The sequence below is a fragment of the Ovis aries genome, chromosome 12, assembly GCF_016772045.2.
Source record: "Ovis aries strain OAR_USU_Benz2616 breed Rambouillet chromosome 12, ARS-UI_Ramb_v3.0, whole genome shotgun sequence".
NCBI lineage: Eukaryota > Metazoa > Chordata > Mammalia > Artiodactyla > Bovidae > Ovis > Ovis aries.
Window position 1 is genome coordinate 12,015,189 of NC_056065.1, and position 15,418 is coordinate 12,030,606.

The following is a 15,418-nucleotide window of genomic DNA, read 5'->3' on the forward strand; positions in this document are numbered from 1 at the left end:
GCAGAACGTGCAAGCCAACCAAACTAAAGAAAAACCATGAGCAGGCTGGGCTTTTTGTCTAGACCCATTGTCTTAAGGCACTTCCTCTGGCCTGACTTGAAGATAAAAACAGAGGAAGACTAATGTTTCTTATTCTGTTTATTACAATAGAGAAAATGATGATATTTTGTACTGATGCTGAAGCTCAAACTCCCAATACTTTGGCCACCTGATGCGAAGAACTGACTCATTGGAAAAGCCCCTGATGCTGGGAAAGATTGAAGGTGGGAGGAGAAGGGGACGACAGGGGATGAGATGGTTGGATGGCATCACTGACTCAATGGACATGAGTTTGAGTAAACTCTGGGAGTTGGTGATGGACAGGGAAGTCTGGTGTGTTGCAGCCCATGGGGTCACAAAGAGTCGGACGCAACTGAGTGACTGAATTGAACTGTGAAAGTGAAGTTACTCAGTTGCGTCTGACTCTTTGTGACCCTATGGACTGTATAGCCTACCAGGCTCCTCAGTCCATGGAATTTTCCAGACAAGAGTACTGGAGTGGGTTGCCATTTCCTTCTCCAGGGCATCTTCCCAACCCAGGGATCGAACTAGGGTCTCCCGCACTGCAGGCAGACGCTTTACTATCTGAGCCACCAGGGAACTGAAACGTAATACTTCCCTAATCTTTTTCTAAACTGAGTGCTTTTGCTGACCAATATAAAGGATAGGCAAGGTTCTTCACTGGTGACATGGAGGTGAACGTGTACCCTGCTGGTATCATTGTTTTTGTGTGTGTGTATACACTTGCATTTTCCTTGGGTGATCCCAAGGAATTCAAGACCTGAAAAGAATTAAGTTTTGTTTATCTATGTAAAATAGTTGCAGCTACAGATAAAGATATGGCTATAGACCCCTCAAATAGGTATTACATACAGTATATATGGCTATATATATGCATGTATACATGTATGAATGCATAAAAATACACATAAACATGCATGCCTGCATGCTAAGTTGCTTCAGTCATGTCCGACTCTGTGTGACCCTATGGACTGTAGCCTGCCAGGCTCCTCTGTCCATGGGATTTTCCAGGCAATGATAATGGAGTGGGTTGCCATGCTCTTCTCCAGGAGATCTTCCCAACCCAGGAATTGAACTCACGTCTTGTGTTGGCAAGCATGTTCTTTACCACTAGCGCCAGCTGGGAAGCCCACACATAAACATACATGTGCTTATATTATTTACGCATCATATGTACAATACCTACCAACACATAAACTTGTTGACATTTTAAAATGACCAAAGGTTTTACAGAAAGAAAAACGCTTGAATGCTTTGACCATTTTTCTCATAAGGAGACATAGATCATAATATATTTATGATCACTAGGTCACTAGGATGATAAATTACTTGGGGAAAGAAAGAGATGCAGAGGTGGTTTGCAGGAAGGTCAAAGCACCTGAAAGAATGAAATCGACTGTCTGTATAATTTCATCTTTCTTATTCTTTTTATTTTCTTGATTTCTCTTCTTGATTTGCTTTTACCAGGATGAATATCAGTAAATGGCCATGCCAATATTAACAATGAATGAACTAAGCCTAAATAATTAATTTCATTGAAGTCTTCCTATCTCTTACTAAGAGCATTTGTAGCATTTCAGAACTGAGTTAGGGCTAAAACAAGTTAGCTGTAATGTCATTTCTAGATTTAATGCTTATACTGGAGTGGATAGCCATTCCCTTCTCCAGGGCATTTTCCCAACCCAGGGATCAAACCTGGGTCTCGTGCACGGCAGGCAGGTTCTTTACCGTCTGAGCCACCAGGGAAGCCTGATACATAAAACAGTGAGATTATACTCTTTGTTCAAAGGGCCAGAGAAAACTCCAGCATTTTTATCATGAAACCTTTACTGGTAACTTTCACAGGACACAATTTGAGTGCCTAAAATGTGACGCTGAAATTCTCCAAGTCTTTCAGATACCTGTCTCTAACCCTTGATCATTTCTGTGGCTGGCAGCACAGATGTGTCTCAGGCATTCCCCCGTTTTGCTCTGTGCATAGTTGGGCAAAGGTAGTGTTGAACAAGGCAGAGACGATGTACTTTGAAAGGGTCTCTAAGCACCGTTTTGTTCATAGTCAGTCATGCACTTTAACCAGCAAGTGTTTAATTTCTAACTTAATAAAATTACCAAAATGTGGATCTTAAAATAGGTGTCTAAGAAATGTCTCTTTGGGGAGGGATTACCATCAGCCACACAGAAAGCAGGATTGGAGACTGCGATAGTACTTACTGTAAAAAAGCATCTGCTCCTGGGCCTATTAATCCTCTTGCTTATAAAAACTTTCCAGCCCTAAGCACAAACAGCAAAGGAAGCGGGTAGAGAGGGCGGCAGAGTGCCTGGCTGGCAGTCTCTGGTGGGGAGGGTCCGGCCTGTGAGCCCATCCCTGAAAACCACTTCCAGGCACTAATGTCCAGCATCTGCTGGCCCCTGCTGTTTTATCACTCTGCTTGGCTACGTCCAGTTTATCCAATCTAATGTAGGTAATGAACATGAACTCTTTAGGGTCGCTAAGGACATTTCCTAATGAATATCAGAAACTCGAGAAGGGAAATGATGGTAATGGATGCCGCAGTGTTCTCTGAATCACTAGACCAAATAAATTGGACGAGACATAATAGCTTCTTGTTTTTGCCAGAGACACACTCTGGTTCCTTAGAGAGGAATTCAATCATTTTTGTTTCGGTCAACTCTTTATCAGCTGTTTGAGTTATTTGATGAATAGCTCCAGTGAATATCCTGGGGCCTGGGATTTTTATGAATCACTTAGGGTGTAATAGAAGAATTCAGAATATTTCAGTCAAGCATGTTTTTCTTACCAAATCTTGTATCCGAAGTTAAGTGTAATGAAGTGATGTGCCCACTTGGCATCTTTTGAGTTGCTTTCATTTTCACCTTTGTATTCCAGTGGAGTGATACCAGTGAGAGCACCCTGAGGGTCACGGAGGCCACCAGCTTCTCTGAGATTAATCATCGTTTTAAACGTAGATGATGCCGTTTTAAAATTGAAATACAATCTTCTAGTATTCAAATTATTTTCTCATTTAGTAATAATAATAACATTTAACAGCTCATTCTCATACAGTGCTTATTATTAGCAGAAATTCTAGATCCTCTACCTGTTGCTTTGTTTTTCAGTAGCTATGTTGTGTCCAGTTCTTTGCAACCCCATGGACTGCTGCTGAGACCCCATGGATTGCAGCATGTCAGGCTTCTCTGTCCTTCACTGTCTCCCAGAGTTTGTTCAACTCAAGTCTATTGAGTCTATGCTGCCATCCAACCATCTCATCTTCGACTGCCCCCTTCTCCTTTGGCCTTCAATCTTCCCCAGCATCAGGGTCTTTTCCAATGAGTCGGCTCTTCACATCAGGCAGCCAAAGTGTTGGAACTTCACCTGTATAATCCATTTTTAGCTTTCACAAAGACTACATGAGGTGAATACAATTAGTATCTGTTTTACAGAGAAGGAGACCAAGGCCCAGAGGAGTTTAGAGACATACCCAAGGTCACAGAGTTGTTAGCTAGGAGAGTTGAGACCGAACCAGTGCCACAGAGACTGTGTTCTTCTCCATGGTGCTATATTATCTTTTAAAAATTGATAACACAAGTTAGAGTTATTTAGTACTCCTGGTCAACCATTTGGTATTAATAATATAGAGGAAAATGTGAACTCTACTCATGTCATTGCAAAAAAGAGCAATTAGCCCTGAAATCCATAGATTTTTTTTTTTAACCGTATTGATCATGCTCAATTAAAGGTGTTTAAGGCACATAGCCTTATGGATTTTTGAGGCTGCAGGGAACAGAGATGTGTTTGGTTACGGGAGATAATAGGGCTTTTGATTAAGGAAGAGCAGGAAATAGCCTGAAAGAGTACACTTCCAGGCCCCACGTTGAGAATAAAACTGTAATTCAGTATGAGTCATGCCTCAGGGAGACACGGAGCTTTGCTTGGCATTCACTCAGCATTGCTGTAGCCCTAACCTGGTTCCCTGTGCTGCCTCCAGAGACATGGGCCCATCTTCTTTACTGCGGAGTTTGGCTGTTTTATACCCCAGCCCATCTCTTTCTCACCTGCTTTTGCTGTTGTTAACTGACTCTGTCTTCACAAGTTTCCCCAAGAGAGAAAATTTGTTTTGTCTGAGTTGTCGTCAGCCAGCATGAGGGCATTTCTTGTGGGCAGGATGGCTGCCTTGGGCACAACAGCCACGCCTGCTCTGAGCAGCTGTGCCCATGACCGACATCCCATGCCCATGAAAGTCTCTTCTCTTCCCTCAGAAGAGAGCCGAGGACGTTCAGCACACCGTGTCCAAATCACGCCTCCATGTATGTCCCGTAAACTATCGGGACATACAGTCGGCCTAAAAACTTCCCTGAGCTAAGCTAGATAGCAGTTATTGTCCATGAATTTCTTATTTAAAGTGAAGAAAGCAGTATGTTCTAAATACGTAATTAAGGGAAAAGTATTATCTAAGTATTGGAATGCCTGTTAGACAATATGTTTAAATATACGTGTGTGTGTATGTATGTGCTCAATTGCGTCTGACTCTTTGCGACCCTGTGGACTGTAGCCCACCAGACTCCTCTGTCCATGGGATTTCCCAGGCAAGAATACTGGAGTGGGTAGCCATTTCCTTCTCCAGGGTATCTTCCTGACCCAGGAATCCAACCAGAGTCTCTTGCGTCTCCTGCATTGGCAGGAGAAAATTTTTTTTTTAACCATGAGTGCCACCTAGGAAGAGTCCATCTTCCAAATCCTTGCATGTCTTTTCTTACAAAGATTTAAGAACTGAGAGTAGATGTGTCTTTAAATGAAGAACTCCAAGTTTAATATCGAAGTACCTGCTTTTAAATAAGACTTCAATTATTCAGTTCTGTTGCTATTGGTTTCTTTCTATTTGGCTGTTAATAAAAAAAAGCAATTACTCTGTAATTTCTAGGGCATGATGTGCCTTTCAAACTTTAAAGATGGTTGGCACAAGTAATAAGATATATTAACCGGAAAGGCTTCAGTCCCTGTGGATGGATGTGTGTCCTCCTGAGTGTATTATTGCCCTGACTGAATGGCGGCACCTCCTGATGGATTGTTCACCTGGGCTTTGCTCACTGTGGGGAATCTTTTATCCCCTGTGTTCTTGTGACAGTTTAATATGGAGACCTCTGTGCTCATCCTCATATAGTAAGGAAAATGGTCTCGTGGAAAAAAAAAAAGGGAATAAAAATGAGTTTTGAAGAGCAGAGGTTTCTCAGAAAACTGAGACACCCATGCCAGAATATTTTAAAAGTGTTCTTCCTTTTGTTACAGTTTGATCTGTTTTGAAATAACAGATTTTCCTTATTGATTTATTTCTTCTTTAATCTTTCCTTGATCCTTGTGGAATTCAAGTTCAAATGATACTTTTTTTTTTTTGTCCCCAAGAATTTTACTTTGTATTTGTCATTGAGAAAAAAAGAAGACTGTCTCCAGTACATTTTACCTTCTGTGAATGCAAATCTGTATTGTGTCTTTTTCCCCTCTGCTGATCTCTGGAAATGTGTTGGGACTGGTCTATTATACTAAATTCTGGCTGAACCTTGGTTCCAAGTTAGCTTAGAGACAGCTCTGTGCTACTCATTAGTGGAAATGTTTTTAAGCCCATGGCGGCAGGTAAAGGAGAGGCCCATCAAATATTTATAAAAAAAATAGAATAGGCTGGATTAGGAGTGAGGAATCTGGTGCTAAATTGCACCACAGTTTGAGGTGAGTCACTTAACCCCTCGACCCCCAGTTTCTTCATGCAGAGCTTACTTGGCGTTGATACTCAGAGGTGGTTGTGAGTTTGAAATATTAATACCAGCTGTTTGGTACATGGTCCCTTTTCTAGGTCACTTGAAAGTGCTATTTTTTATTGGGTAAATATGATTACCTAGGAAACAGACATTCTGTTAGCTAAATGACACATTGCTGGCAGAGACGTGGTGTGACAATAGAGCTAACGTATGGATAATTCGTCTTTAACTTAGGCATGATACCATGGGCTCTCAGGCTCCTACAGACAGAAGGGGCTTCTGTGGCACAGTATATTCAGGGTTTGATCTTGGGTGCTTTACAGGTGCATGCCATCCCCTGGGGGGCCCTAGAGTTATAATGAGGGAAAGCAGCAACTTAGTGGGATCTGACATTCCCCTCAACTTCCATAAAAGAAGTTCAACTTTCTTTTGCATGTATTTTTTGGTCTGTCTCCAAATAGTTTCAAAGTATTCTGCCAAGCATTTTTGAGTATTACTGATCATATTCAACATCTTCACTTACACTTAAAAATCTACTCCAAAGTCACACTAGTCTGTGATTCCAGTTGCCAAAAGAGCTACAGAGTTAATCCAAAAAAGTGTTAAGATCTTGGAGCCATTTTCCAACCTCGGCTGTACACTGGAGCCACCTCGAGAGATCTATGAATCGCGATATTCAGGAACTCCCCAGACCAATTATATGGACTCTCCATTGGTGGTTCTGATGAGTAGCCAAGTCGGAAACCACTGGCGTGGCGGGAGGGAGAGGTGACTGTGACTTAAGCTGGTGGGGAGTGGGGTTATGGAGAGAATGGACTCTGAGCAGAATTTCACAGACAGGCTAAATTCTGATGGAAAATAAATGGAGGCATTTTAGGACATGTATTAACATTCATTTCAGAGACTAGAGAGAGATGAATGAAGATGGAGAAAAACAGAGAGAAACAGAGCAGGGGGAGTGAGGGCGGAAGAAGAGAGATGGAGGAGAAAATTAGAAGCATAGCATGGCATTAAGAATTAGAAATAACTTCATATATCAAATTCTGACTCTATCATTTACTACAAGTGAAAAAATGTGGCCACGTTATTTAATCTCTAAATCTCCATTTCTTTCACTGCAAAATGGGAAATGAAAGGGCCTACTGATGAGGTTTGTTGTTGCTCAGTCGAAGTTGTGTCTGACTCTTTGCGATCCCAAGGACTGCAGCGCACCAGGCTACCCTGTCCTTCACTATCTCCCAGGGTTTGCCAAATTAATATTCATTGAGTCAGTGATGCTATTGAACCATCTCATCCTCTGCTGCCCTCTTCTTTTACCTTCAATCTTTCCCAGCATCAGGGTCTTCTCCAGTGAAAACTCTTCATATCAGGTGGCCAAAATATTGGAGTTTCAGCATCAGTCCTTCCAGTAAATATTCAGGATTGATTTCCTTTAGGATTAACTTGTTTGATCTCCTTGGAATCCAAGGGACTCTCAAGAGTCTTCGTCAGCACCACAATTCAAAAGCATCAATACTTCGGCACTCAGCCTTCTTTATGATCCAACTCTCACATCCATACATGACTGCTGGAAAAACCATAGTTTTGTGCTGGGGGCCAGCGTGAGGAATCCTGCCCATGACAAGGTCATGAGGAAGGAAGCCTGACAAAATGCAAGGATGTGATCAGGCTTCAGGGGTTCCCCCTGGAATTTCCTGAGCATGTACCCCCAAAAAACAAAAATCTGCCAGCTTTTGTACTCTGCTCTTCTGATATTCTCTGGAAAAAGTCAAATCAGGGCTTTAGTCTTCTGCATTTGAAGGGGATGTTTCAGTTAAACCCCTCTGATAGCTCTCTAGCTTGCCTAACAGGTTCCCCTGGACCTCTTACAGCTTATGAATTGCTTACAGCCCCCAACCACGAGAGGCACAAAGCTTAAAGGCATCTTAAAGATACAGAGCCTTTTCTAAGAGCTAAAAATCATATTGGTGATGGATTTCACTGTTGATTCAATGATTGCTGCCAGACCTCCATATTCTTTATCTTTTAGGCACCTGGGAGGATGTTAATCTTTGTAAACAGGATATGGAAAAGGATATATAATAGTTTTGATGTTAGCAACACTAGACTTTTGAGTTAATTACTCTTCTTTTGATCATTGCTGCATAGACATAGACTGAGATAGTATACATCACTTCACTCGAACTGATTCAAATGAATTCTACTGATGCCCCGAATCTCCACACTGTTCTCCATAGTGGCTGTACTAGTTTGCATTGACAATGAGTGATGTTGAGCATCTTTCATGTTTTGTTAGCCATCCGTGTCTGAGGTGGATCATAGAGGATCCTGCTATGATTTTATGTCTGAGAGTGTATGTAGGAGTCTGGTAGCTTGATAGGGATTGCCTTTGGGTAGGATGAACATGGTAGAGCTATATATAGGTCTGCTTTTCTCTGCAACTTGATGAGCTCTACTGGTGGAGTCTTCCCATGTCATCTGTGAGAGGGCTCTTGCAACTAGCAAAATTATAAAATTTTTGGTTCTATTAGCCAGACTCATTCAAAAATCAATCATTCATAAGAGACTACTATCAGCAGTTGTATGCCCCAACGCTTAGAAAAGTGAACCAGCGAAAATCTTATCATTGATACAATCAGAATGGACCAAGTATCCCCAGGGGATGCAAGGATTCTTCAATATCCGCAAATCAATCAATGTAATTATGCACATAGCTATCTATGTTATAATGCAAAAGTCATGTTTACTATTTAGTTCTGGAAGTTAATTTTGTTATAAATCACTGTACTCCTTTTACTTGTTATAAGTTGCTGTATCTTTCCTATGTAAGAATGTAACTTTATTTAGTGCTTTCTGAGAGTGGCACCAGACTTTGGGAAGATCAACGCAAATAAGTCTTCTGGTTGACAAACCCTTATCAGAAAAAAGGCTGTAAATGTTAATTGGCCCTTTTGGCCAGAAGATGATGTAAATTAGCTAAGACTTGTGTATACAACTAGGTATGCAGAGAGAAAAGCCTGGTTTTGATAAGAGGCTGGGCTGCTAACACTGCATAATTTTGTATTACCCATTGATCTCTATGCACAGTCAAAAAGGTATAAAAGGCCTTTCTAGACAATAGAGGGGGCCAGTCCCTGGCCTGGTTTCCCCTGTGTCTCCTCTTTACTCTAATTTCAGGCTGAATTCCCATCTGGAGCAGGGCGACTCACCAAGTCTACTTACTTGTCCTGGCTTTTAAGACCTGCGTGAAAGGGAGCCTAAGGCGGGCACCCTTCGATATTCAAGTGGGTGCCGGTGGCCCAACGTAGATGGTGCAAGCACCTTGTCTGGAACTTTGTTGGCCTTCCCCGTAAGCCCAGTTATTCAGCCTCCTTTCTCCACTTAATTTTCCTACTACACTATTTCTTCATAATCTAATCTTATATTAATAAATAACTGTTTTCCTCATCAACGCCATCCCCGCTTTGAATTCCCTGGATCCACTGGGGCTGGACCCCAGCAGTTTTGACTATTACAGACCTTTGTTGGTGGTGCTAATGGTAAAGAACTTGCCCACCAATGCAGAAGACATAAGAGATGATCTCTGCATCAGGAAGACCCCCTGGAGAAGGAAATGGAGCCCCTGGAGAAGGAAATGGCAACCCAGACCAGTATTCTTGCTTGGAGAATCTCATGGACAGAGGAGCCTGGAGGGCTGCAGTTCGTAGGGTCAAAAACTGTTGGACATGACTGAAATGACTTAGCATGCACATGCTGTGTGTGATTAGTGGCTGAATCATGTCCAACTCTTTGTGATCCCATGGACCATAGCCCACCAGGTTCCTCTGTCCATGGGGTTTCTCCAGGCAAGAATACTAGAATGGGTTGCCATGCCCTCCTCCAGGGGATCTTCCCAATCAGGGATCGAACCCAGGTCTCCCACATTGCATGTGGATTCTTTACCATCTGAGCCTTTAGTGAAGCCCAAGAATATTGGAGTGGGTAGCCTATCCCTTCTCCAGGGGAACTTCCCGACCCAGGTATTAAGCCAGAGTCTCCTGCATTGCAGGCAGATTCTTTACTAGCTGAGTTACCCAGGAAGCCCTAGCATGCATGTATGCACACCTTAGTCAGCAAAGTGATGTCTCTGCTTTTTAATGAGCTTGTCTGGGTTTGTCATAGCTTTCCTTCAGAGGTGTAAGCATCTTTTAACTTCATGCCTGCAGTCACCATCTGCAGTGATTTTGGAGCCCAAGAAAATAAAGTCCATCACTGTTACCCCATCTATTTGTCTTGAAGTGATTGGACCGGATGCCATGATCTTAGTTTTTTGAATATTGAGTTTTACGCCAGCTTTTTCTATAACAAAATAAAAAAGTGGTTATCTGTGGGACGTCATATGGAAATAGACCACAAGGTGGCATCAGAGTATTTGAAGTGAGTGCATTTAGCTCGGCTTAATGCAAAATGATTGGATGAAATGCTTCTAAAAATATTTTTAGATATATATGTGAACGACTTAATAAAAATATGATTGAAGTTTTGAATTTCAAGTATTTTTCTGGGTGCTGTTTTGCTCTCAAATGTGAGTGCGCACTGAGTAAGCATTTTTAAAAATAAAACTGTGGATCTAGTCAGAAATGGAGGGTCAAAGATGGGATGTATAGAAAAGAGCATTCCACAGGCTGGCCAGAACGACTCCTTTTCTCAAAAGAATGCAAAATACACACACGTATCTATTTACATATGTATATGTATAGACATTCACTTATTAGATATTCATGTATTTTATATAAATACCTATTTTGCATATATTTAATATAATTATATAAGATATAACAGAACGTATCTATCCTTTTCTCTGTATCTATCCCTTTTTATCTGTCTATTAAATCTGAACATATTCTTCACAGGAAGCAGGCTGGACTGTCTTGTGCTTCGAGCTTCTGAAGTGGCCCTCGCTCACGTTCCTTTCCAGACTCCACTCAGAAAGCCCTTTCTTTGTGAAGCCCTTCCTGATATCGCTCCCAGGTAAAAACCTTACTGTTTGCTTGGTTGTCCGTGGCCCATTATTTCCTTATATAAGTTTCTCTCTGTCTTGAGGCCTATTCAGTGCCCTTACTTACTTTCCTACCTGCCCTCTTTTATTTAACTGTGAGTTCTTTGAGAAAGGAATTGTATCTTGCTTGTGTTTGACTCCCAGAGCTGGCACATAATAGGAGCCTATGAAATGCTTTGTGAATGAATGTCAGGCCTTCCATGTTGAGAAAACACTATGGGGAAAAAAAATGGCAAAAAATAGAGAATGTACTTACATTGTGGTCCAAAATGTCAGCATTTTCTGACCAATGTTGATATCAATCACATTTAATCGATAATAATGTTCATGAATTTATGAATTCAGTATGGTATTTTACTAATATTATTAATCTGAAAATTGTCATTAAATGGCTACTATTCTTCCTATTTCTTAGAGCGTGGAGTGGAAGAAACTAATTTTAATCGATATGAAAAATACATAGATAACTGTTGTCATTGCCATTTTACACATTAACTTGTACTGTATAACTATCCTATCTCCCCATTCACTACATCTATGAAGCAAAGCAGGTCAATTAAAACTAGACTCAGCATTGGTCCTTCCATATGCTGATTGCTACTCCTTCATCAGCTAAGAGGTTAGATCTCTAGTTTTCTTAAACCCCATGTTTATAAACCTTCTGCTTATTTTCAAATAATGCACCAATGCTAAAACTGTGAGCCAGTAACGCTCAGTTTTCAAGAACCAAATGTTCAGCTAGAGATGCAGTCTCTTGGAGATGTGGACTAATGAATACCTTTGTGAGTGGTTTAGTTTCTTTAAAGAAAAGTGTTTAAAATCATTAAGTTTGCATTATTTAAAATTGGCACAGTATTTTCAGTAGCGATATTGTAAAAAAACCCAGTATTTTCTTAAATATTTTTTACAATTTGTAAAGGTTACACTCCATTTACAGTTATTATAAAATGCTGGTTGATACTTCCCATGTTTCAAAATACATTCTTGTGGCCTATCTTATACCCAATACAATCATAGTATGTTAATTTTCCTTTTTAAGGGTGGAAAGTGGAGTTGACCAAGATCTCATTTCTGCTACAGACCATTACATTGAAGAAACCACACGCACACACACACACAGAATACACATACCCTCTGTTCTGTCTCCACTAAAGGTCTTCAGTGACTTGAGACTGTAGGCAGGTGATGATCATGCATTCTGACCAAACCCAAACATCTCTCCTGATGTTCACTGGGTAAGCTGAGAGCGAGTATAGAATCTGTCTTAGTGCACCAACCCTGTATTTCCTTAGATTTTTCTTAGGTTTCCTCAGAGTAAAAAGAGTAAATATCTATGTGACGCAGGAAGTCTGGAAGAGATGGAGACATTTTCTGTCGCTTACACAGCCATCCTTGCTTCTCCTGGCAGTATGGATAAAACTCCTTTTTATTCCTCCGAACACTTTATGTGGAATTTGTAAATGAAATTTGGAAAATATACAGCAGAATCTTAAGCCTATGTATGTAAATCATTCCCCTAATTGTGAATAACTCTGAATGCCACATATTCCATGTCAATCTCAATTTATTCTTCCCAGAAACAGTCCTATGCAAGCTCCCCATCCCAGTGCCTCCCCGCCTCCACTTTCCACTGGGAACATATGTGCCTATTTTAGTCATTTCTTCCATGCTTTATGTAATCTTTCGGAATCTGTTTCTCCATGTGTGAGTCATGTACCACTTTGATGAACCATTTTCTCAACCTTCAATCCTACTGTTTTTCCCTTTATTAGCAAGATGTTTTAGAAATCTTACTCCTAGACTAGAACACATGTGGTTGATTTATAAAGGCACCCTCTCCTTCATTTTCTCTCTCTGCCCAGTCCATCGGCTGGCCTCCTGATCAATATCATGTTAGCACCCAGTGACCACTTACTGAATGCATGATTAATGAGAGAATGTACCATTTGCAAGGCCACTGAGTTAAAGAATTTGAGAAGAAAGTGACTGCCACATATGAATATCTTGATTCCTTATTTTGCCTATGTAAGTATCAAAGATGAGTTATTTCATATATTTATTTCCTATTTCCCAGTGCCTAACATAGTTTCCTGCCCACACTGTGTGTCATAACATTCTTTACCATTTCTGGGTCTGTAACTCTGTGTGGATCTTGATTCTACCATTTATTAGCTGTGTTAACCATTCTTAAAGCTCAGTTCCCATTGTAAAATGCAGAAAATAATATCCAGTTAATAGATTCCTTTTGAAGATTAAATGAGTTAAATGACGAGAACATAATTGGTACCATCATCCATTGCTGCTTAATAATTCACACCCGAATCTTAGTGGTATAAAATGGAAACTATTGTGTTATGCTCAGAAACTCAGATAGGGATAGTTGGAATCTGGGCGTCAGCTTGGAAGACTCAGATAGCTGTTGTTGCTGCTGTTGTTCAGTCGCTCAGTTGTGTCTGACTCTTTGCGACCCCACGGACTGAAGCACACCAGGCTTCCCTGTCCTTCACCATCTCCTGGAGTTTGCTCAAATTCATGTCCATTGAGTCAGTGATGCCATCCAACCATCTCATCCTCTGTCACTCCCTTCTCCTCCTGCCTTCAATCTTTCCTACCATCAGGGCCTTTACCAATGATTCAGTTCTTTGCATCAGTGGCCAAAGTATTGGAGCTTCAGCATCCGTCCTTCCAATGGATATTCAGGGTTGGTTCCCTTTAGGATTGACTGGCTTGATCTCCTTGCAGTCCCAGGGACTCTCAAGAGGCTTCTCCAGCACTACAATAAGGGTGCATCAAATGCTGGGGCAGAATCTTAAGAAAGGCTCGTAATGCCTGATGGGTGATGACTTAAGGGGGCAGGCACCCCCTGGTTGTGCACTGCAGCCTCTCCATCTTGTTTGTGCTTCTGACAGTGTGGTGACTGGCTTCCCGGAGCACCAGTCCTAAGAGCGGTGTCTGGAAAGCAAGTGTTTCCAGAGAAGCCGGTGGAAATGCTGCAGCGTTTCCAACCTAGCCTCAGCTGTCCCATAGAGTCACTTCCTTTATGTTCTCTTGGTTACACACTGGTCACTAAGTCCAACTTAGATCCTAAGAAAAGGGGGACTAGACTCTGCCTAAGAACGGGCAAGGTCACATTGCAGGGAAGCCCACAGACGGAGAATATTGTCGCTGTCATCTTTGTTTAATGTACTCCATCTACACAGAACTTGGCAATACTGAGCAAAAAGGAAAACATTTTCCCGTTATTGTAAATGGTGATGTATCATTAAAATGTATATATATGTGTGTGTGTTTGCATTTGCAGGATTAGCAGTAGGCTCTGAATTTATTGTGCCCACCTGGGACAGGGGCTCGCTCAGTTGGCGCTGTTCACTATTAGCTGAATGATTTGGTAAATGATTTGGTGAATTTGGTAAATGATTTGGTGACTGAGCTAGTTCCGTCTCCTGATCACACTTTTCTTGATCTCCGATACTACCTGATACCTTTTCCTGAAGGAGCTACAAGTTGACAGATTCATGGTTAGGTGTGACAGTGAATGGTACACAGTTCTAGGCTGTGTCTCCCCTTCACATGGCAACATTGTGTGTAATGCTTCAGCCTCTTGGATCTGGGAAGAACAGAATTTCCAGGTTTACCCAAGTTTTTAATATACATGTGTGATGAAATTATCTTGGTCTCCTCTGCTGGTCCCTTGTCTTCTTCTGAGATCTTCTCTGTAGCTCAGATGGTAAAGAATCTGCCTGCTGGAATGCTCCAGGACTCAGTCCTTGCACCTGTTTTGTTTTCTACCCAAACTCCGTGACTTCGTGATGCCATCCAGTTCCATGGCCTTAAAAACCTATCTACTATTTATCACTGACACAATGGACACGAGTTTGAGTAAACGCCGGGAGTTGGTGATGGACAGGGAGGCCTGTTGTGCAGCAGTCCATGGGGTCGCAAAAAGTTGGACACGACTGAGCGACTGAATTCAACTGAACTGTTTATCTATCCATCCATCTATGTATCTATCTATTCATCTCTATCAAAAACTGTCACATACACATAATTTCTGGCTCAGATCACCTATTGTTCACCTCCACTTGGCTGACTGATAATAATTTCACACTTGACATGTTCAAAACTGAATTGCTGAATCGTATCACCTTCTGACCTGCCAGCCTGCACCCAGAAAGCTCGTTCTCCTTCTGTCTTCCCCGTTTTTTCAGTTGCTTGGATTAAAAATAATTGGATCACTTTTGTCTCCTCTCTTTCTCCCATCATCTAATCCGATATGGAAGGTAATTCCCTTGGCTCTGCCCTCATACTGTCACCATTTCCCACCTCCGTGGCTATGGCCCTGGTTCCATCCTTGCCTCTCTCCTGCGTGAGAGTCTCAGAGCCATCTCCCTGGTCTTGGTGCTTATGTGTTTGCCACCTTCTAGCTGATTTTCAACAAAACTATCAGAATAAGTTTTTTAAAAAATAAACTAGTTCTTTTCACTTATTTGTTCACAACCTTGTTATCTTAGTCTATTTCCTATCTTACTTGGACAAAAGTAAAGTTCTTATAGTGGCCTAAGAGGCCCTATA

The 15,418-nt window shown here is 41.4% G+C and overlaps 1 long non-coding RNA gene across 1 annotated transcript in view; it reads left to right on the forward strand.

Moving 5' to 3' along the window:
• Positions 1 to 15,418, forward strand: part of LOC121820761 (uncharacterized) — a 65,835-nt gene that overhangs the window by 18,875 nt on the left and 31,542 nt on the right. The window contains exons 2-3 of the long non-coding RNA XR_006061444.2: positions 10,701 to 10,818; positions 12,709 to 12,871. This is a non-coding gene — a long non-coding RNA (uncharacterized LOC121820761). The remainder of the gene's footprint in view (positions 1 to 10,700; positions 10,819 to 12,708; positions 12,872 to 15,418) is intronic.